Consider the following 24,051-nt stretch of genomic DNA (forward strand, 5'->3'; position numbering starts at 1 on the left):
AGTTTCTCCCGGCAGAGAGTTCCCGAGTTCCAATGCAGGAGGCATCCAGGGATCAGTTGATCCAAAAGGAAGGGGAACACGCTAAATGTGGAGAGGATGGTGTATGCAGAGGCCCCAGAGTGGAAAAACAACAACAACAACAAAATCATGACATGTAGGAGGAATCAAGTAGAAGCTGGCATGGTGGAAAGCAGAGGAAAGAGTTTGGGGTGAGGCTGAAGGAGTATGAGGGATCAAAGTGGGGTCCTTTTGGCCCTGTAGGGTGCACACTATTTGGGGAAGAAAGATTCACCTCCTGGATCCCAGTCCCCCAGGGATGCATCTGTGTGGCCTTCACTCTGGGTCCCCCAGGTCTGACCAGGTCTATGCTGAACCTGGCAGAGCCAGGGCCGTAAGAGAGAACCCGAGAGGCGGGTGCTCTGTGGCTCTGCCAGCCCAGTGTGAGCCTGGCCCTCGAGCCTGGAGAGCGTTCCTGCCAAACTTGTCCTGGGTCTCCTTCTGGCTTAGTTCACACGTGAGGGTTTTTGCCTCCATTTCCCTGCAAGTTTAGGTCTCTGCTCTGAACTCAGCAAGACTTGCTCTAGCCTTGAACTCCGCCGTCTCTGGTTTGTTCACTCGCTCAACAAATATTTATTGAGTATTTGTGATGTGCCAGGTCCTGGGCTAGGCCCTGGGAGGCAGAGCTGAGTGAAAGAAGGCCTACTTCCTACTCTAGAGAAGCTTCAAGTTTGGAATGGGGGGAAGGGTAATAGCTTGGACCTCCACAGTCAAACATCAACTTGTCCTCTGCCCATTGTCTGAACTTCCCCCGTCACCATTTATGGATTGCCAGCCAGCCACTTTTCCTTATATCACAGGGGCTCAGGCCAGACTCTCGGTCATTCTGAGTGGACTGCACTGATCCTCTCTAATATGGGCCAGAGTCCAGTCCCAGCTCCATCCTCCTGCATCCTGGCTGCGTAGCCCCAGGTCCAGACAGCAAAACCATCTTGCTTTGCTGTGTCTTCAGGTGCCCAGAAGGGCCGTCTTCCTTGTTATTTCCCCATGGGCACAAATCTTCTGAAGGCAGCATAAGTTCCCTCCAACAGCAGCATATTCCCACTTGCCAGTAGTTAATGAACTGTTGTTGGGGATGGTTAATGCCCTGTGAAATCAGTCATTAATTGTAGAAACAACCGATTTCAGAGAGATCGCGGCAATTATGAGCCGTTTATGATGGCAGAGGCATAACACTGCCACGCTGCCCATTCGTCACGAGGGAAAGAGTCTGCAACTTGGCTTTGAAGCTATCTTCTAAGGGGAGTGGTCACGCACTGCCCAAGCTCCCTGCAAACCACGCTCTCAAAGCCCTGGCTGCAAAAACCCAGAGCTAGTAACCATGCTCCTCGGGAAACAAACAGATACACCTGCAGAGGGCCGGCTGAAGGAGGCAGCATCGGATAATAGATAAAGCGGCTCGCGGGCTGTGGCCTTTCCTGGCCTGGTGGCTTCTGAACTGCGGTCCCAGGGCTGACGGAGCAGAGAAGGTTTTCCTGGTGGCCTCTGGGCTGGCTTCTGAGGGTGGTGATTCTGAGACATATTCTTCATCAGTTCTGTTTCAGGGGAGCGTTTAAGATAAGCTGACCCCTTTGTTGGTAGTGTGTCTGAAACACGCTCATCATTTGTTCTTTTCATGATGAGTGTCCCCCTCCTGGCAGTCAGAAACCGGTCACAGTAACAGGAACGTTCACAGTCTTTCTCTGAGCTGTCCCTGGCAACCCTGCCACGATTTTCAGTTTCCTGCCCTCAAGTCTCCCAGCCGTTTCTGGAGCCCCAGACAGTGTCTGTGTAAACTCCTGAACAAGTTTTTAGAGGCCTCCGCCCCTCTGGGAAGTTGGTACCTGGGGGCGTCTGCCCCTTAGTCACTGGCTCTGCATTCACAGGCACCGGTCCTGCATCAGATACTGTCCCCTGTAGCATCCAGGAGGAACGGCAACCGTGAAAGGTTTGCCCAGCAGAGTAGCAGGGCCATTCATCTATTTGACAAGGTCCAGCTCTATCAAGACTGGGTAAGGATGTGGGTGTGTTCTCAGAGCCAGGGGGTTTATGATACTGAAATATTGGGACTGCCCTGTGTGATCAGCAGCATAGCCTTAGCAAAATGCATTTTGGTATTCCAATAGGGTGGAATCCTTTGCAGCATTTAACATGATTATTAAAATCTGTGCTTATTGACGTAGGAAAAATGCCCATGGTCTATTACTGAGTAGAAAAAAGCAGGCAACCAAATTCACTCGATCCTATTTTACAGAAAATGTGCACACATGTGGGAATGTGGGCATGTGACTGTGATGGTCTTTGTTGATACCCCACAACACGTTGCAGTACTTATTCTGAGAGATTGAAGCTGACTTAGAAATTCCTCCTTGTGCTTTTGGATAGTATCTGAATTTATTGTGACAAGTGTGTCTTGAATTTATAAGAAAAGTAATATATATTTTTTTACATTTATTGAAACCTGCTCTCTTTTATCTATTGTAATAAAATTATGTCTTATCAGGATTTTCTAAAGCTTTTTACATTACTTGTCCTTATTGGCCAAACTAAGACACAATGCTATTGGAAAAATTTGGAAAATAGTACCTCCAAAGAATTTGAAAGATTAAGTTGTAAAAGCTGAAAAATAAATGGTTTGCCTATTATCAGTTGGACAGCATCAGAGAAATAGACTTGGCTGGGAGTGGGCGTTGGGAGATGGGGGCAATGAGGCAAAGATACAGGAGAGTTTGGTAGCAAATAGGCAAATAGAAACAGTGGTTTTGCAATGACGGGGTGGTGCTATGGTGGATGTTAGATGACCTGTAGGGGTCTGTTGTGGCCACAGAAGGGATTCTTGGGCAAACAAACTTGTAAATATGTGACGTGACTGAGATTTGCACTCTGCCTTTAAATTTAGGCTTTTCTTGAACTCGTGTGTAATTCCATATTCAGTCACGCTTTTTCCTGGTAATCTTCTGTCCTGTCTCTAAATGTTGGGCTTCTGCTTGGCCCCCGAGCTAAGAAGTGGTTGTTCACACAGCCAAGGAAATGGTTATGATCCCCTTGCCTTCTTAGATGTGGTCTTTTTCTTGTTAAACATTGTTGCATGCAAACTTCATTTTAAAATACTGCAGCACAATTGGAATTTCAGCCAGTGGTGCTTTTGAATTCCAAAGCAAGAAGTGATTTCTTTAATGAAATTTGATGCAAAGTGAAAAACCTGAAATATGAAATCAATATTGTGAATCCAGGTTTTAGCTAGGTTATAAGGTGGCTGGAAGGAGGAAGCAGAAATTTTTTTCAAACAAGTTAACTAAGTTTATTTTAAAAATTATCTTTGGGGCTTTATATAAATAACAACAACAACAAATATACATTTGAAAGTGGCTTTGTAATCATGGTCAGTGAAAAATTTCTTAAAAAATTCCACAGCATCATAAGCATCAATCTCATTTTATTAATGGTGGAACAAAAATAGTATTTATTCCACAAATCCTATTTTTTCCTACTAAAAAAAATTTCTGTGACTTGTCCGAAGTTCTCTAGGTTTGGAAAGATAATTCATAAATAAAGCAATAACATGAAATCAATGCAAGACATATTCTGACTGGAAGTGGCGCTAATAAAAATGTAAGATGCAGGTCAAAAATAAAAAACCAGTGAATTCTCCAAATTATCTCTTTGCAGTGTATTCCCAGTGATTAAGACAGTCTGTTCTTTATTATCTACACTAATGCAGCTTTAAAATAACTTCCTTCATTGTTTCATGGATCTATAATTTGTCTCTCTAGCGAGATTTTGGGCTATTGAGGGCAAGGGACCATTTGCTCTGTTTGTCTGATATTCCCTACTCCTGAGTTTTTAGGAGAGTTGGGAATGAGTGAAGTGCTTCACAATCATTTATTCACTGGGAAAGAAAGTACTGGAATCAGAAAATAATAGGTTTCGTTTTTTCACATGACTTGCCAACTCCAATTGATTGCTAATAGCTTCTTGGAGTCCCAATTAAGAAAGAGTCTGAGGATCAGCGGGCACCATGTAAAGAATATTGTTGTTGATGGAGGTAAAGTCTGTCGGGGGTGTAAGAGCAGTGCGTGCTCAGTGCTCAGTCGCTAAGCCGTGTCGGACTCTTTTGCAATCCCATGGCTTCCCTGTCCATGAGATTTTCCAGGCAAGAAAACTGGAGCGGGTTGCCATTTCCTCCTCCAGGGGATCTTTTGGACCCGAGGATCGAATCCGCATCTCCTGCGCGTCCTGCATTGGCAGGAAGATTCCTTACCACTGCGCCACTTGGCAAACCCCAGCAAGAGCAGTGGTGCCTATGAATGTTCAGTCCCTGTCCCTGAATTAACTGACCCCAGACCCACCACGCTTCGGACTCTGTCAGGTGAGAAAAACACATCTCATTATTTAGGCTGCTTTCAATCAATTTCTCTTACACATTGCTGAAAGCATCATTCCATGTGATACAATCTCCTATTTCCCAAACCCAAAACTTCAGCAGAAACTTTTTTGACTCATAAATTATGATTTCCCCCCACTAAGGAATTGATATGTTTCATTGAAACACCCCATGAGATACAGGGTTGCAAAAGTTCTCACATATTGATTCTCCTACTTTCTAGTCAAGCGACTTCTGCTTAGGTTTTCTTAAAGCTCCAAGTCTCTGTCTTCTAATTTGTAAAAATGGGACAATGCATATCTCACAGAATTATCATGAGAATTAAATAAGACAATTGAAGTATGTGAGCACAGGTAACATAGCCGAGTACTACTCGGCGGGATTTCTTTCTCTCCTGACCTCCCTGAGGAAGTTGAAGCTCAACTACTTTGTAAAAACACCCACTTTACTTCACTGCTGGAGTTCAGTCCCCAGGTCTCTTCACAGCGGGCTCTGGCAGCTCTGATGGGAGGCAGCGGAGGGCTTTCCCTTTGGAATGATGGATTTCTTCACGAAACCACGTGCTGGTTCTGGCATCACATCCCCCAGCTCTAGTGCAGCTGAAAGGCAATCTAATCAGGAAAAGAAATTCAATGTGAACTAATATACAATTTGGAAACCTTCTGAGAGTAGGTGTATTTTTTTTTTTTAACACATTGGAAGATTTTTGCTCTTATTTTATTACTGGGCCTCCTGATAAAAAGAGAGATGAGCTATTCTTCAGCCAAAGAAACCCTTACATTGAAATTAAAGTTTAAACCTTTTCTGTGTTTGCTCTGTCAGACCCATAGGGTGGTGTCAGAAGGGACTAAAACTATGTGACAATGTTTTATAGTTTTATTATTATTTTTGGGGGGCAAAAAGGTCCTGTTGACTTTTTCTGTGATTCTGTAGTCTGGCATTAAAACGTTGTTCTCGAATAAAGAGGAAGTGGCTGAAGCTGTAAGGAGAATGACTTAACATTTAAGAATTGATTCAACAACGCGTGCATTTCGTAATACTGAAGAGAATGGGTTTAAAGTCCGGACGGATTTGGTGTTTGCTCATCCCGCTTAACAGTCACATGACCTTGAACGGTTAGTTCAAGCCTCTGTTTCCAGATCTGTAAAATGGGTACGATGCATGCGCTGTTTAACCATCACTGCATAAAAGCCTACCGGTCGCATCGTTTTTTATTTCTCTGGCATCTGTGTGTCACAGGAACTCATCTGCTCTTGGTTGGGTGGCTCTGCTGCTCTAGGTTGGACTCACCCACATGCCGGTGGGTGGCAGGGGGCCAGCTGGGGCGACTGCTCCACGAGACCCTCATCCTGCCTAGAAGAGCAGGGCTGCTGAAGCTCACTCCTCTAGAGGTCGTGGCGGGGGCTGGGGTTGTGAGACCGTCTTGCAAGCCCTCGTCAGTCCTTTGGTCATGCCTGCGGCCATTTCACTGGCAGAAGCAGGTTCCCCAGCCCAGCTCCGCACAGAGTCAAGGGTTTACGCTCCTTCCTCCTCCTCCCCGCCTGCTCTCTTTCCCCCGCCTCCTTCTTTCTCCTCCTTCCACCTCTCCTCTGTCTCCTGCTCTGCCTCCTTCCATCCCCCTCCTTTCCCCTCTCCCCCTCCTCTTCCTCCTGCTGCTCCTCCTTTCTTCCTTCCTCTTCTGTTTCTGGGCAGTTTGAAGCGGGGAACAAGCCATGCTGCCTGAACCTCTCTCCACCCAACACTGTGTAGGTCCCTGATTCATGCTGACTTAACGGAAACCATAAGGCAGTTTGTACCGAGCTCGTCAAGCTGTGTGTGTTCATGCAAGCATATGTGTGCCTGTGTGTGCGCTCATGGGCTTACATGCATGCACACACACACACACACACACACACACACACACACGGTTTGAAGATATTGGACTATTTTCACTTATGAATAATAATAAAAAAAAATGACCTCAGTCTTGTCAAATGCTTCAGGAGAGAAAAAAAAAATTTCCTCTTTTATGCCATCATTTGCTCAAAGGCAGATCCAGAGTGTTCATTCAAATGTTTCTTCTCCCCTGATTATCTTGTACAAAGCTCTCCATTTGGGAATACTTGCAGGTTTCCTTGTCATTCTCCAGCTCTGGTTTATATAAAAATGGATCATTTGTTGAGGCAAACTTCAAAGCCAGAGAGCGCCCTAAGTTATAAATGGTTCCGTCTTTTAATTCAGGCATAATCCTATTAGAGACACAGCTCTCAGGCCTGGGGAATCCTTTTAGGATTCTTTGATCAAGGGAGCACTTTTGAGTTCCGTGGCTTCAGCCTTCCAAGCCCTAAAAGTAACAGGGAACCCATTTGATATCTGGAAATGTCCATTTCTCTCATTTCTGGTGAAAGAAGTATATTCTCCAGTGAACCAAGGCCCGGTTTTGAAATCAGGGGAAAATGTGGGAAGCAGGAATGGCATTGTGCCGTATTTCCACAGCGTGCAGGACTAACCTTTGCTGATGTGCCAAACAACTTTAGGTGGCATTAAATTATATCTGAAGGCGTTTGACACCCTGCTCATTCATTGCCCATCTTCAAACGATCTTTCTGATTACATGAGATAGAAGTTTCAGTTTGGGCTTTGTCTTTAGCTTATTGAAATCTTGTGACACTTCTGTTTCAGAGATCGTCAGCGAGTCTTGACCTGAGACTCCAAGGCTCCACACATCCTGCCATCCTCTGCTTCCGCGCCCCCATCACTCCCCTGTCAGCACTGAGTTTCTCATCCGGCCTCACTCACGCTGCTCCCATCGTGGGGTTGACCTCTTTGCTGTGTGTTAACGCACCAAACACGTTCATTCCCACCTCGGAAACTTAGCACCCTTTGTTCCCTCTGTTCTGGCGTCTCGTCCCCTGTTAATCCATGTGACAGTCCCTCACCTCTGATCTGTGAGCCAGCTTTCCTTGAGGCTAGCTCTGTCCACCCTGTTTCAAGTGGCATCAGTCTCTGGTCTTCTCTGTCTTCCCGCTCTGCCTTGTTTTATTTTCATAGCACTTTTTCATCACCTGTTGTACTTTAGGGTTACTTATTTGTTTATTGTTTGTCTTCCTCAGAATATAAGCCTCATACTTGCAGGAACTTTTGTCACTTTGGTTCACTGCCAAATAAATGGCCAAGACTTAGGACAGTGCCTGTCAAGTAGAGGATGCTCATTGAAATGTTTGTTGAATGTATGAATGAGAGAACTGGGTTTTGAATTGGTGAATGATATTGTCTAGTTAGAGTTCAGTATCACTGCTGCTTGCATTGTAGGTATTTTTACCTGCACTTTCTGTTTAAGGCAAGTGATACCAGCATCTGGGCCCACAATTCCTGGCCCAGAATTCCTTGAAAATTCCACCTTCCAAAGCCTCAATCATCCATCAAGGCTCTGAGTTCATGACAATATTCAACACACTCCTGGGATCACTTACAGTGCAGATGAAATATGTATCTCATTGGGTTCTGAAATGAATATTTTGAGTCCATATATCAATTTATGTTTTTTGCTTTTTTTCCCGAGTTTCTCATATATGAACCACATTTTTCAAGATCCTAGAGAATGAAATTTATCGACAAGAAGTCTGTGTGCTTTTTAAAGGGGTGGGGGGCGGCGAGGATCTTTCCTCAAATGTAACTGAAGAATTCACCAGTGGAATTTAAATTTGAACTACACCCTGAGTGCTATATTGGAAGTAGCACAAGGGGCTTGTCTGAGATCAAGCATGTGAGACATGTCCAGAAACACAGGAAAGTGAAAGTGAAAGTCGCTCAATCGTGTCCAACTCTTTGCAACCCCATGGACTGTCCATGGAATTCTCCATGCCAGAATACTGGAGTGGGTAGCCTATCCCTTCTCCAGGGGATCTTCCTGACCCAGGAATTGAACTGGGGTCTCCTGCATTGCAGGCGGATTCTTTACCAACTGAGCTATCAGGGATGCCCATAGAAACACAGGGGATTTAGTCTAATGAAACACCTGCATCGGAGAAATGAAAAATGGTGGAAAAAAATCTTTAGGGAGGCAAAAAATTTGAGATCTGAGCTTGACAATGATTTGGGGGCAGAAATCTGTGACTCTGAACCAATTCAGGTGGATCTGAACACTCCATCCCCAACTGGGGCAGTGATCCAATTAATTCATTTATGCAACAAATTTATCAAGTTTCTACTATGTTCCAAGCACTGTCTAAGTGCTGGCCAACCAGTGATGAATAAATGGATAAGACCTTTTGATCCTGGAGCTTAACATCTAGCAGATTAAATGACACATAAGCCAACACACCCAAATATTATTTTGGTTACAACAGCAGGTCAGAGGCCCTGACTTAGGTTAGGGGTGAGGACACCAAGGATGCGAGCTGAAGGTCTGACAAGGCCCCCTTGTGATGCCTAACCTCTGCTCTCTCCTTTCTTCACCTGGGAGTCCTTCCTGCCCTTCTCTTCATTTTTTTTTACTCCGAGGCCACTGGTCATTAAGCTGGTGATTGCAATCTCTTAAAGAATGAGACATGTACAACCCTAGGGCCCTTCACAAATAAAGGGACTCTGCGTCTCCAGGGATGGGTCCAGGGACTCTGTGTTTTGAAATTATACCCGCAGAGTCCGTGGCTAGCTCAGGTTTGGGAGCTTTGTTTAATCATCCAGGAGAGCTTCTGAGGTCCCCCTACTTCTCCTACCAAATTATTCCCTGAAACAGTTTGGTTTAAATGCCAGCCTCTGCCTTCTCTCTCTCCTTTTTACCATCATTGTTCTGGATCCCAGCCATAGTGGACGGTGTGATTGACTCACCTGTCCAGAGGCTCTATTGACTTTTCCTGAAACCCTAAAGTGACCAGAACCCTCTTCTCTTGCATCTTGTCACAGGTAAAGAAGATACAGTTGTCATTCACGTAACACTCCTGCATGCCAGGCACTGTACAGGTAATATACCTGCCCAGATAATATACCACTTAGCTCTTAGGGGCACCTCAGTTGAATGCTCAACCCACCTACACTGATACACAAGCTGTGGTCATGTCAAAGTCACTTGAAGATCCTCGCAAACGTATGGAGACCCAGCTGCTGCCATGCTTCAAGGACCCTGGCCGTTGTTCTTTAGTAGCTTTCCAGGTGCCTCTGATACACAGATTTGAGTTCCTCTGCGCCATGGCAGTGATCCTCACACTTTAGACAGAACACCTCAGAATTGCCTGGGAGAGCTTTCCAATGCCAAGCGAGCTGGTGCTCATGTGATTATAGGATTCAGAATCACATCTCGGGCTTCATTCTCACCTGCGGCTGCCTGCAGTCTGGGAAGGCAGTAAGTTGATTGCTTCTCCTGAGTCTTTGGTGCCGTGCTTTTCAGCCTGCTGTGGGAAATCTGGGGTGCCTGACATCCTGTGAGCAAAATCCTGGGAAGGAGGCCTCTACCTTTTACTTTGAACACAGTGTTTTTTCTCAAGGTAACTTTTGGGTTGGGTTGTTTTTTGAATCCCAGATTAACATGATTTACTAAAATTTGTTAAGGCCAACGCTCGGTTTTTATCCACGTGGGTTAAGTTTAAGGTAGACTCTGTCTCTGGTGAAGCCTGTTACTCTGTTGCATTCTCCTAAACCTGTTCACACCCAGCCTCTCTTTCATAAGTTCAACAAGATTTGAGGGGTTGATTTTACAAAAGTGGAGATGGAAGCCCAGGAGAGATGGCGTGCCTGCTTAGTGGCTCCTGGTGAATGGATCACGTGGCTGGGGCGATAGCTGAGGACCTGTGGCTCCCAAGTGGTGCTTGAATAGGCGGTCCTGGTCCCTTCATGCTGGCTCCTACCACATCAGTGGTCCATGATGCCTGGAGCTGAAGGTGTGGATTGGGGCAAATCTCCAAAAACAACTCTTAATAAGGCATTCACAAAGCTTCAGCTTTCACCACAAGCCACAGTGACACTAGCTAGACTTAGGGCTCTAGTGATAAATTGGTAGTAATGAAATCTCAATATCTATCCACGAAGAGAAAAACAAAAAATCCATAATGGGCCATGATGGACCATTAGGTGTTAATGGGAATAATACAAATACCCAACAGAGTACATTACTGAACTGAGCAAGCCTCGCCCAGCCCATCACAATCTGTAATGTCTCAATATTTTAACTATACACATATATATGTTGAGTTGAGAATAACAATAGCTGAGATTAGGGAGTTTGGGCAGTAAGAGTTGAGATAGCGCATCTTCACTGTAACTGAAGGGATGAACTGGGACCTATTATTGCAACTCTCTAAGCTTCTGCTTCTATCTGTAAAATGGGTACAACTATGCTCTCCTACAGGGTTGTTGAGAGGACAAAAAGAGGTCACAAGATCTCATTGTTTTAACTTGCATCTCCCTGACTTCTGGGTGAACTGAGCACCTTTTCTTGTGCGTCTTTCAGAAGTTGTCTGTGAACTGCCTGTTTCTCTGCTTAGTTCAGTCTTTTGAGTTGTTGACCTATATGTTTAGATATGAGTCTTTCTGTCAGATGTGTTGCAAGTATTGCCTTCCCATCTCTTTTTTTTAAACAACTGTGTTGAGATGTAATTTATGCACTACAGATTCAGTCATTACCAGGGCACAATTCACGGATTTTTGTAAATTTACAGAGCTGTGCAACCAGTGCTGCAGTCCATTTTAAGACTTTTTCTACCGACCCAGAAATGTCCGTGTGCTCGTTTCAGTTTACCCATGCGCCCACCCTCCAGCCCGAGGTAACCACCAGTCTGCTTTCTGTGTCAATAAGTTTCCCGTTTTCTGGATGTTTCATAGCAATGGATTCATGCAGTGTGTGACTTTTCCCATCAGGTGTCTTTCACTTGGCATCATGGTTCTAGGTTCATCTATTCTGTAGCATGTGTCAGGACTTCCATTTCTTTTTGTTGTTGCGTAGTATTCCACTGGAGGGATATATCAAGTTTGTGTCCTCTCCAGTCCCTGATCTGCGTGTGTGTGTGTGTACAAACCCAGGAATATAGTGTCTCATACCATGACCACAACTAGACAACCAGAGCCATTGGCCCTCTCTGCCTCCATGATCATCACCTCTTGGGCCTGTTCGTTTCCCTGGTAGGTGTGTGAAGCTGCCACTCCTCACAGTTACCTATCCTGGTAGAACCTCTCCCGACCTAGCTGGAGATGACGGTGATGGTGATGGTGGTATGATGGTGGTGATAATGATGGTAATGCTGGTGGTGATAGAGGTGGTGGTGACTGGGGGTTACAATCCCAAGACAGAATGCCACAGAGTCCCACTGTTCTTACTTAAAGTCCAGCAGCTTTATAAGCATAAACACTTTTCAGATTGTTGTTTAACTTTGGTGATTTCCAGGGTATTGAAAGGGTAATTTCTGTCAATTTTTTCCGGCTTTAGAGTTGCTTTGGGGGAACTGATTGGCCAGTCTCCTTAGCTGGCCATAGCTGGAAGGCTCACCTTGCTTCCCAGTCTCTTGGTTGTCTTTTAACTGAGTTGTGAGTTCTATTGTCATATAATGATTTCAGTTTTTTTTTTTTTTAATAATACAGTTGTTCCCCATGTATCCTCCCTTCTATTTCAACACTTATCATTACACTGCCATTTTTGTTTCTACTAACCCCTTCTCTTTTTTCTTTATTAATTAATTTATTTTTAATTGAAGGATAATCACAATATTGTGTTGGTTTCTGCCAAACATCAATGCGGCTCAACCATAGGAATATATATGTCCCCTCCCTCTGAAGCCTCCCTCCCACCTCCCCTCTAGGTTGTCACCGAGCCTGGGTTTGAGTTCCCTGAGTTGTATAGCACATTCCCGCTGGCTATCTATTTAACATGTGGTAGTGTATATGTTTCCATGCTACTCTCTCCGTTCTTCCCACCGTGTCCTTCCTACTCCCCCCATGTTCATGAGTCTGTTCTCTGTGTCTGCATCTCCACTGCTGCCCTGCACACAGGTACACCAGCACCATCTTTCTAAATTCCATATATTTGTGTTAATATACGATACTTGTTTTTCTCTTTCTAATTTACTTCACTCTGTATAATAGGCTATAGGTTCACCCACCTCATTAGCACTGACTCAAATGCGTTCCTTTTTATGGCTGAGTAATATTCCATTGTGTGTGTGTACCATAGCTTCTTTATCCGTTCATCTGTCAGTGCACATCTAGGTTACTTCCATATCCTAGCTACTGTAAAAAGTGCGGCAATGGGCATTGGGATACATGTCTTCTTCGATTATGGTTTTCTCAGAGTGTGTGCCCAGTAGTGGGACTGTTGGGTCATATGGTGGTTTTATTCCTACTTTTTTTTAGGAATCTCCATACTGTCTTCCATATGGCTGTATCAATTTACACTCCCACCAACAGTGCAAGAGGGTTCCCTTTTGCCAGCACCCTCTCCAGCGTTTCCTGTTTGTGGGTTTTGTGATGAGGGCCCTTTTGACCAGTGTGACGTGACATCTCATTCAGTTTTGTGTGGACATGCCTGTCAGTATTTCTGTTTTGGCATCTGTGTTTTTTGGTTTGTTTAGGGAGACTTTCTCCATCCTGAGATCATTAACAAATTCTCTTATCCTTTCCTGTAATATTTTTACATCTCTGTGACTCACATTTAAAGGCTGTTGATTCATGTGAATTTGTTTTCTGTAAGACTTGTACCCATGTATATTTATGCCAGAAAAATATCAGAATTTTTAAAAACCATGTCTTAGCTAGTGTTAAAATTTGTGTATATTCTCTCACCATTAAAGTTTATTGTTTCTTAATTAGTTGTTTATCTTGTTTTATGAGTTTACCTTATTTTCCAAATATTTCTTATGAAGTCTTTATATACAGAAGATATTGAGCCCTTGTCTATCATACTGCTGTGACCATTCACCAATATGCTATTTGACTATTAATTAGTTAATTTTTTATAATATCAATGCAAAATCATTTTAGAAAAATGAGAAAATAAGCATGGCTTCATTAAGACCTTAGTGTTTACTCTTTTCCTGGTTGGTGTATGTTTAACCACATATTTACCCAAAAAGGTCACGTGGCATGTGGTACTTTCTCAATTATTGTATCATAAACCTTTCTCATGGGCACTTCATCCTCAGCATAATTTTAATGTTGAGTTTTTTTTTAATTTATTTTTTATTGAAGGATGACTGCTTTACAGAATTTTGTTGTTTTCTGTCAAACCTCAACATGAATCAGCCATAGGTATACATATATCCCCTCCCTTTTGTAGCCTCAACATAATTCTAATGATTGAAAGGATTCTATTATATGGATATACAGAAATTTAATTCATTTCCTTCGGTTACTCAGTCAGATTCTTTGCATTGTTTGTCTCTTACATATTAACACTCTGAAGAACAAAAGTAGCTAAATTGTTGTGAGTATCCTGGGGGCTTTGTCAGAGAACATACCAATTTCTGAAGTTTCTGATACCTATTAACAAATTGGCGTCTAGAAAAGTTATTTCAGTTACATTCTCACTGGTGATATGTGGGTAGCTTTGCTCCTAGGACAGCAGGAATTATCATTTTAAGAAAATCTCTGCAAATTTGGTAGGTAAAATTTTATCCTTTCAATGTTTTAGAATAGTCATAAATTTATATATTTTGTAATAAGTAAATATGTAAATATGTATTTTATGTATGTATTTATATGCATATATACGCTTTGATTGCAATTATTTAGTTACAAATAAGGTTAGACATTTTTCAGTTTAGCAATCACATTTCTTTTGTTAGTGGCCTCATCATGTCACTTATCCAGTTTTTTAAATGAGTATTGATCTTTCTCTTAATTACGATCTTTACATATAATTTCATTTCACAATATGAGACTACAGTATTTTGTAGGGTGCCATTCTTAGACTATGTAGTTACTATAATTCCATATCAATAGTATAATTTAAGTAGATTGGTACCATTTTACCTTCTCTAATTATTCTCTCCCCGGCTACGGTAGATTGATTACACAAATCAATCAGAAAGTCCCCAATTCTCTAGCCTTTCTGCTGTCTGTGCCCTTTGCAATCTGACTTTGCAACTCCTCCAAAGATGGAGCTTTGAGTCCATGATACCTCGAAGACCTGCTTTGGCCAACAGAATGGGGTGAAGGTGATGAAATCCCCTGCCGTGTGAGGTTTCGCATGCTCATGCTCTCTCTCTTGGAATTCTGCCGCTGTCACGTGAACAAGCTAGCCTGCTGGGTTATGGGAGACGTGTGGCTGTGTCATTCTATTGCCTTGGCAGACGACAGACCAACTGCCAGACTGGTGAATGAGGTTTTCCCTGACCACGGGACCCCGCTGTGCTGTGCTGTGCGTAATCGCTCAGTCGTGTCCGGCTCTTTGTGACCCCCTGGACTGTAGCCCGCCAGGCTCCTCTGCCCATGGGGATTCTCCAGGCAAGAATCCTGGAGTGGGTTGCCATGCCCTCCTCCAGGGCATCTTCCCGACCCAGGGATCGAACGGAGGTCTCCTGCACTGCGGGCGCATCCTTTACCTGGGAAGCCCCCAGGCCCTGCTAGCCAAGCACAGATGCTTGAGAAAGTCAGGCTGAGATCACTTAGGCAGAGTCCAGATCAACAGCACCATCCAGCCATCCCCGGATGTGTCAGTAGGAATACACAGTGGTGTTTTGAACCACAAGTGTTGCGGTCATTTGTTGTATAGTAACTGATATATTTCTTTTTAAGAAAGTGAGATGGTGCAAAATATGGAATTTCTTTTATCCTGCAGGAAAAGAAAGTGAAGTCGCTCAGTCGTGTCCGACTCTTTGCGACCCCATGGACTGTAACCTACCAGGCTCGTCCATCCATGGAATTTTCCAGGCAAGAATACTGGAGTGGGTTGCCATTTATTCTGCAGATGATTGTTGTTTTCTATGTATTATATCTTTCAATGGTTAGTTAATTTTATTTGTACCTTATAAGGATATGGAGGTTTTCAATGTTAACTGCCAGTCATTTTATACAACATGCTAACATTTGAGTTCTTCATTTTGGTTTATCTCTTGTTCTATTGTCCTGCCTACTGATGAGTCAAGGTTCAGTACCATCTTAAAATGTCTCTGATATAGTCACCATTTATCCTTGAAAGAAAAAGTAACTTTTCTTGATATTTATTCTTTAAAAAGTCACCATTTATTCTTACTTGTTCATAATTTGTACCAGATAGGAGAAAGATATTTTCTGTTGGTTTGTTTCATAGCTCCATGATGATATGAACTGTTTTTATGTTGGTTAAAATACTTACAACAACTTCAGTACAGTCATGATTTTTCTGTTTGATGAGTAAACTAAAACAAAAAAACACAAAGAGCAAATAAAAATTCACCATTGCAAAAAATTAACTGTCTAGAATTTTGACATTATATAACAAAAAAACAACTGAAGTTTAAGTAAAATTGTACATCAGTGTTTCAAATAAAAAATCTCACTCAGTTTTTTAGTGATAAAAACATACTTCTAACAAAAAGGAACTTTTACCCTGCACTGGCTAATATTCATATTCTAGATATTTTAAGGCATCTGATTTTCCCCCAGTTTTTACCTTCATCTATATTTTAGGGTATAATTGTTTGTATAGTATATCATATTCTCACAGATTTGTATCAATAATCAGAATTTTATAACCTCTCAAGGTTCTCTGTCATCTGTCTTAAATTTGATTTTAATTAAGGCTGAATGAAAAATATGACGTTTGTAGTTTTACCTTTTCCTAATATTTTAGGAATTTTCTCCCCTAAAATCATAAGTAAATGTTAAAATTTATGTATTATTATTTATCTAATAATATTACTTAATTATCTTCATATGCCCATGTTTGGCTGGGTATAATATTCTCAAAACACTGTTAGGATGGACATTTTTCAGGTTTTCTTCCAGCATGTAGTGTTGGAAGGCCATGTGAGTCCTCTCCTTGAGACCTCTTAATAATCTTCTGTCCTTAAATTTAAAAGACAAACCAAACAAATGACAGTAGAACAGGTTTTGTCTAGGTGTTGGTTCCTCCATGTTGATTTTACCTGCCTTTTCACTTACAGAATAAGTTATTCAGTTTTATTGTGGCTTTGCATTTTACTTTTGTTTCCTTTGTTTTGGTATCCTGCAATATGGATTATCCAACTGTTGGAATTGGAGCTTTGCCATTTATTTGTTTTTCTTACCTATTACCTTCCCTCTCAACTTCTATTCAGTCTTTTACTTGCTCTTCTGTGAAAAGTGCACCAACCTTGTTCTGCATTTTTTTTTTTTCCAATGTAAATTTAGTCTTCATGATTATTAATGCTATTTTCTTTTAAATTCAGTTGTGGGGTTGTTTTGTTTTTCTTTGCACATGTCAGGAACCATTACATCTCTCTCTATTGTCTTATCTACATGTCTTATTTCAGTCCCCCACCCCAGAAGCAGATCCAACAACTGCTTAGAGAAGCCAATAAGCAATGAGATATGAGTGGCTGACACACTGGGTAACTAAAACCAAATCCCAGGTAGAAACACTTGGAAATGGTATAAAACACATACTCCAAACGATCCCAAAGTGTGAGCAGTCTGGAGTGTTTATACTCCATATCTGTCAGGCAGTGCCTGGGGCCATCTGCAGGGGCTGGTGAATTTCCTAGGAACTGCCAGCTCACCATGTCCTGGGCATGTAGGGGTCCTGCAACTTGAAGAGATTACTCCAAAATCATTCAGGTGCTGGCCCTTCTAAAAGAAGTTAGTATGCAGAGAAATTGTAGGACGGTTTGAGGGACTGGGGAAAGAGTGTAATTTTTGGCTACATCAGGTGGAAAGTCCACAAAACTAGATGCTGCCCTGAAAAAGCTTTGATAACCAGAATGTGTTCTTCCCTTGTGGCTCAGCTGGTAAAGAATCTGCCTGCAGTGTCGAAGACCTGGATTCCATCCCTGGATTGGGAAGATCCCCTGGAGAAAAGAATGGCTACCCACTCCAGTATTATGGCCTGGAGAATTCCATGGACTCTATAGTTAGTTCCTCGGGTTGCAAGGAGTCAGACACGACTGCACGACTTTCACTCACTCGCTTGCACTTTGAAGCCTGGATTTAAATTCAGTTCACTTCAGCTGCTTCTTGGCTGTGTCTAACATCTCTAAGACTTCCATCTCCCTATGTGTAAAGTATGTATCGTCACAGGGTAGCTTTGAGGATCAAATACTTCAGAGCCAGGTCTCTAACTGAGCACTTACTGTGTATGTTTTCATTTTAAAAATTCAGCCTGGACTTTACCTTTGAGTGCAGTTTTGACCATATGTCTTAGTTTTGTGATGTAATTAGTATTCTTCTGTGTGTGATGTTCTAAATAATGTGTGTTGTGTGTGTGCATGCTCCTTATCCTACCTGAGGCCATTTTAAAGAGCTGCCCCGTTGCCAGATTCAAAACATACAAACGGAAAATGGAAACAGCCAGTTGCTGCTGTTCAGTTGCTCTCTGTGACCCCATGAACTGCAGCCCACCATGTTCCTCTGCTCATGGGATTTCCCAGGCAAAGATGCTGGAGCGGGTTGCCATTTCCTCCACCAAGGGATCTTCCTGACTCGGGAGCTGAACCCACGTCTCCTACATTGGCAGGCAGATTCTTTACCGCTGAGCCACCAAGGAGGCCCGAGACAGCCAGGCTTTGCCCTTATTTTGTGTTTTGATATTTGAAGTGCTTTCTTCTGAAATGTAAATCTTTTTCTGTCCCAGAGTAGTCCTGTGAGGTTCCATGGATGAAGATTTGCGCTCAAAGAGCTTAGGCAGTTTATCCAAGGTCACACAGGAACAAGTGACCAGAATCAGAACGGGCACCCAGCTTCCTCTGACTTCTGTCCCAGTGATTTTCCAATAGCCTCACACTCCTTTTGTGTGGTGGCCTCCGAAGATGTCCACGTCCTAATCCCCTGACTGCCTGATGGCTATTTTGTATGGCAAAAGGGACTTCACAGATTGAAAAAGGCTCTTGGCTGCAGGGCTTCTCCTGGATTATATGTGTGGGCCCAGTGGAATCCTAAGAGTCGTCGTGAGGGGCGTGCAGCGTCAGAGGAGGAAGGGTGATGAGGGAGGCAGGTGTGGGGTGCTGAGTGAGAGGTCGGGGCGGGGCTGGGTGGGCAGAGAGAGAACGGGGCTGAGAAACAGAAGGAAGCCAGGCCGCTGGCATGGAAATGGTCAGAACGGTCCTGAGCCGAGGGTGGCAAGCAGCCTCCAGAACCTGAAAAGGAAGGAAAATGCTTCTCACTGGAGTCTCCGAAGGAACACAGCTCTGCCGCCACTTGGCTTCAGCCCTGTCAGAGCCCTTCTGGACTTTCGACCTCCAGAATTGTAAGATAATGTATTTATGCTGTTTTACACCATTAAGTTTGTAGTGATTTGTTACAACAGCCACAGGAAACTGGTACTTTGTAATGGTAACAGGTTTGGACACCTCTATGTGTGCTGTAGGCATTTAGAAATTGTTTATTCATTTTTCGTGCAGGGAATAGTACTAGAAAGGCCAGGCAGGGATGAAGGCTGGCTCCTGCTGGCAAAGGCCTCAGAGACCTGGAGCAGCAACATGGACGGTTGGAAGCCCCTGATGGTGGGTTACACTAGAGGCAGACTTAGGGCACCTCCAGGTGGAGAGCCCAGAGTCAAGAGCCTCTTGATGAAAGTGAAAGAGAGTGAAAGAGTTGTCTTAAAACTCAACCTTCAGAAAACTAAGATCATGGCATCCAACCCCATCTCTTCATGGCAGACAGATGGGGAAACTATGGAAACAGTGAGAGACTTTATTTTCTTGGGCTCCAAAATCACTGTAATGGTGACTACAGCCATGAAATTAAAAGATGCTTGCTCCTTGGAGGAAAAGCTATGACCAACCTAGACAGCATATTAAAAAGCAGAGACATTACTTTGTCAACAAAGGTCCATCTAGTCAAAGCAATGGTTTTTCCAGTAGTCATATATGGATGTGAGATTTGGACTATAAAGGAAGCCGAGCCCCGAAGAATTGATGCTTTTGAACTGTGGTGTTGGAGAAGACTCTTGAGAGTCCCTTGGACTGCAAGGAGATCCAACCAGTCCATCCTAAAGGAGATCAGTCCTGGGTGTTCACTGGAAGGACTGATACTGAAGCTGAAACTCCAATTCTTTGGCCACCTGATGTGAAGAGTTGACTCATTGGGAAACTCCCTGATGTTGGGCAAGATTGAAGGCAGGAGGAGAAGGAGATGACAGAGGATGAGATGGTTGGATGGCATCACCGACTCGATGGACATGAGTTTGAGTAAACTCCGGCAGTTGGTGATGGACAGGGCCTGGCGTGCTGCAGTCCACGGGGTTGCAAAGAGTGAGACACGACTGAGCAACTGAACTGAACTGAGAGTGGAGAGTGAGGGCTCCGGAGAGGTCAGGGTGCAGTTGGAGCAGAGTCTGAGGAATGCTCCTGTGCTATCTAGGGAGAGATGGGAGAAGACCACCCTGGGAAGCAGGGACAGCATGGCAGAGCCACGGAAGTTAGGGGGTGCACGTGGGTCAGAGGGAGTACAGGAGGCAGCCAGATCCCTGTTTCGTCCGTGCAGGGGAGGATAGCACATGGCTGGCTGGCTCCCCCACCTCCTAAGCTCCCCTGTGCTTCCTGCTATGGGCTGGCCTCTGCGCCTTCCAGCAAGGTGCCTGTGGGCTTCCTCGGGGCTCTGGGTTGGGATCTGGGTCCTCCTCGCCGGAAGAACAGGTCAGCACCCACCAGCAGTCCTTTGGTCACAGAGGCGCCCTCGGACTGCTGATTCATAGATGGAGAGTGTCAATAAAAACAATCAAAGGAGACCAGCAGCCCACAAATAATATCGACTCCAAAACAAGTAAGTGGCGAGGGGCTGGAGAATATTGGAGCGACACGCGCTTGAGTACTTGGAGGAAGTTCTACGGTATAATGTGTTTTCTGTATCAGTAACCCATGCTGATCAAAAGATCGAAACAGCGACGGTTTGGTTTTCTGTGTGGAGGGGAAGACAGCGTTCTCGCCCCCTTTCTGTGCGTCTTGTCTTGGAGACGCGTCTTCTCACCAGAGTTCGGCCCTGCACGTCTGCAGGTTTCCCAGGCGCGCTCTGGACGCCGCACCTGGAGGCCCCCTGCCCGCCGGTACCAGGTCTCAGGTTTGCTTGAGCTCACAGACTCCGTCCTGTGACTGCTTTACGCCAGAGTTCAGATGCCCCTGGCCATAAGATTCACATAGCAAACACGTAGATATCCAGCTCACATAAAAAACCTGGACTAGTTTGTTTTGAAGCGTATCATGGAGCAGACTGCTTTCAATATTGGGAAAAGGTGACGGAGATTAGATACTAACTCAGCATGCATTTCTTTTAGCCTCCCTTGCCTGGTTTAAGTAACCGAGTTAACTAGCAGTGGCTTCCAGCTTTCCCCGTGACCTCGTGCTCTGTGGACAGAGCCTGACACCCCAAGGCTGGATGAACCAGGTGAGCTATGCTTAATCTCCCCTCAGTGTTATTTCCCTTCATTATTTATATTTTGTTTATACAGCATGTCCGATGTGCCAGACATTCTTTTAAGCACTGAACAGATATTAATTCATTTGATCTTTGTAATCATCCTATACGGCAAGAACTGTTGTTATCTGAGCTTGAGTGATGAAAAAACTGAGGCACAGAGAAGGTAGTGAATTTCCTTCCCAGGGTCCCAGGGCTCGTAAGTGGCAGGGTAGGATTCAGCCCAGACAGTTTGGTTGAGTTGTCATGCTGCCCCCGTGGGAATGAGAGATTTGGTCCCTCTGGTGTCTTCCTGCTTGCCCACCTCTGCCCTGGGTCAAAAGCCACACTCTCATCGCTTGGGTCTTCTGGCCTCTGCTATAGCAGCTGCATGCGCATCTGAAGTGGTGGGCTCTGTCTGCGTGCCTGGTCTTGGCATTGGCAGCATCCTGACGCCAGGAGTGAGGAGCGGGAAGTGCCCCCCTCTCCTCTCACTTGCCAGGAGCCACCAAGCCCTGAGCCCGCCACCCCGAGTGAGGAGCTCGCACACCCTGGGCCTGCTGCCACCCAGGGACGTGTCCTTTCCTTGATTGGAAACTGACAAGGGGATGCCAACAGACAGAAAGCTTAAAGGTCCTGCTGTGTCCACCCTGATTGCCACCTATACCCACTACAGTCCCAGAGTTTGGGACAGAAGTACCCATGTTCTTTTATCAGCTCCTTTGAAGTCCCATACTTTTTCTGTAGGGCTTAAGGGATGTAGTAATTCCTCGGGGTCATTCTCTTAACACTCCAGACGAGGTAACTGGAACAAAGGTCTGCACGATAGGCCTTTCTTGTTAAAGGCATGGCCCTTGCATTGACTCTGTGCCCTGTACACACTGTGATTTTTTCTAAGTTCAGGATGGCACTTGAACAATTCCCTTCTGCTGCTTGTTCATTCAGTCACCAGATGTAGATAAACCAGGCTCCGTGCAAAGCACACGGAAACCAGAAAGAAAGCAGCCCCAGTTCTTGCCTCATTGAGCTCATAGTCTCCTGGGGGAAAACAAATAAATGAGCAATTGCACCTGAATAGAGAAATGTTTTGATAGTAGCAAACAAAGTGGGAGAGACAGGTAGGCTACTCGAGGGTGGCCTCTCGGGAGCTGATGCCTGCCCTGGGTCCTGGGATCCCATGGAGGAAAAAGGGAGAAATTGTCCAAGCATAAGGAATAGCATATGCAAAGGCATGAATGGGGAGAAAACACTTCTGAGTGATGCATAATGTGACCGTTGATCATAGGATTAAAACTTATCAATCAAGTAGATGCTCTTAATGTGAGTAGATGATGTTTGGCACTGCAGCAGCCATGTGTGATCATGAGGCCTGAGGATTAGAGCCAACTCCTTTGGGATGTTTTGTAAACTATTAAATACCCTTCGGATCTAAGCAAAGTTTTTTGTTGTTGTTACTTCCACCTTAAAGGATATTAACTGATATAGCTATGATAAGGAGTTTGGCCTTTACCTTATGACAATGCAAAGACATAAAAGCTTTAGCAGCCTGCCTTTACAGATATGTGACATCTGTGATGGATGTGTGTGTGTTCCCAGCATTGCACACTCCAGTTGTGTCCCTGCTTTATCAGTCTAAACAAATAGCAGTTTAAATACAGTGATAGAGGCAGACACATTTCTGTCCCATACCACTTCCCAGAGCAGAAAGCTTTGTGAACAGTTACTCCTCTAACAAGCCACTTTCATGCAGATGTTCACAAGGAGGACACCAACTCTCTTCACACCCGCCCCTTGCTTCTGAAAAACTTTTCAAATTCATCATTATTTATAAAGTTAACACTCATAATGCAAAGGTTTCTCTTTGATGTGGGAGTGTTTTCGAAGCCTCGGTGACCTATATTGCCGACATACTCTGTGCGAGGTGAGGCAGGGACCGGCTGGGGAATTACCCGTGTTTAATGAACACTAAAATTAGAATTTGACTGAAATCCACAGAAATGGCTCGACAGCAAGTTTGAGATGCCCCTGGGGAGCTGTGGGCAGCTCAAATTTACCCACAGGCGTTTTTGAAAATGTTTTTTTTTTTTTTGAATCAGCATAGTTGGCTCTTTTGAGCCGAGAATGCTGTTTGCTCTCAAATCTTCTCCCAGCCCCTCCCCCAGCCCCTGACACTGATGCTAAGCACCCAGTGATGCGGTGCGCGGAGCGGGGCAGTGGTCTGTCTGCCCTGTTGCCAGTGGTCACACCCCTCATGGAAAGTTCTAAGAAAAATGGCAGCATCAAAAGCGAGTGTAAAAGAACCCTGGATATCCTCCTGTTCCGTGGACCCTACGAAGGGGGACTTGGGGTCGATTCTGGTATCCTAAAAGAGTTAATAGAAATTCTCCTTTTAATGAGAACTAAAGTCCTGAGAGCTTAGTTTGGTGACCATCACTCCAAACCCAGGAATAATAAAGATGACAAACCACCAAAAAATGAAGTCCTGGTTGGCGATTGGACGAGAGTTGGAGGTGCGGTTTCAGTGCAGCAGCCTCATCTCCCAGGAGGGGGAGCGTCTAGGAGGTGGGGGCAGGACCAGAGTTTGAAACTCAGACATCTTGGTTCCGAAGCCAGCGGGCTCTGTCTGGGGTTGCTCAGCCCACGGCGCACTCTGATGCGGTGCAAACTGCCTGAGAATTCTGGGGGAGTGCTTTTATATGCTTGTGTGATTCTAAAACTTTATTTTCTAAGTTATAAGAACATTTATAAAAATGCTTGTTTGGACAAGCTTTAAAATAGAAGAAGTTAATAATGACTTCCAATTCTCCAGTCTCTCCTCACTAGGAAACTGATAGTAACATTCAGTCTTTGATAGTTGATAGTTTTTGATAGGTCTTTGACAGTTTTTTATATTCTTATATAAATGTACAGATATATAAACTATAGGCATATATGTCTGCCTGTTTTTAATAGGACATTATATTCAGCATTTTGCTTTTTTACTTATAAAGTATCAAAAGAAAGATGACAATTAAAAAAACAACACATCAGAAGTATCTTTCCTCATATATCATCTAATTCTCCTGACTACTATAATATGAATTTATCAAAATTTATTCACCATCCCTTACTGATCCTTTCATTCACTTTTGCAGAATATAAATTCATATATCTTCCTGTCTCTT

At 44.0% G+C, this 24,051-nt stretch overlaps 1 long non-coding RNA gene across 1 annotated transcript in view; it reads left to right on the plus strand.

Annotated features, from left to right (window-relative positions):
• The window catches only part of LOC122421520, a 144,351-nt gene that overhangs the window by 70,584 nt on the left and 49,716 nt on the right, over positions 1-24,051 (plus strand). Inside the window, exon 2 of the long non-coding RNA XR_006263510.1 lies at positions 20,769-20,878. This is a non-coding gene — a long non-coding RNA (uncharacterized LOC122421520). The remainder of the gene's footprint in view (positions 1-20,768; positions 20,879-24,051) is intronic.

This window comes from Cervus canadensis, chromosome 18 (assembly GCF_019320065.1).
Source record: "Cervus canadensis isolate Bull #8, Minnesota chromosome 18, ASM1932006v1, whole genome shotgun sequence".
NCBI lineage: Eukaryota > Metazoa > Chordata > Mammalia > Artiodactyla > Cervidae > Cervus > Cervus canadensis.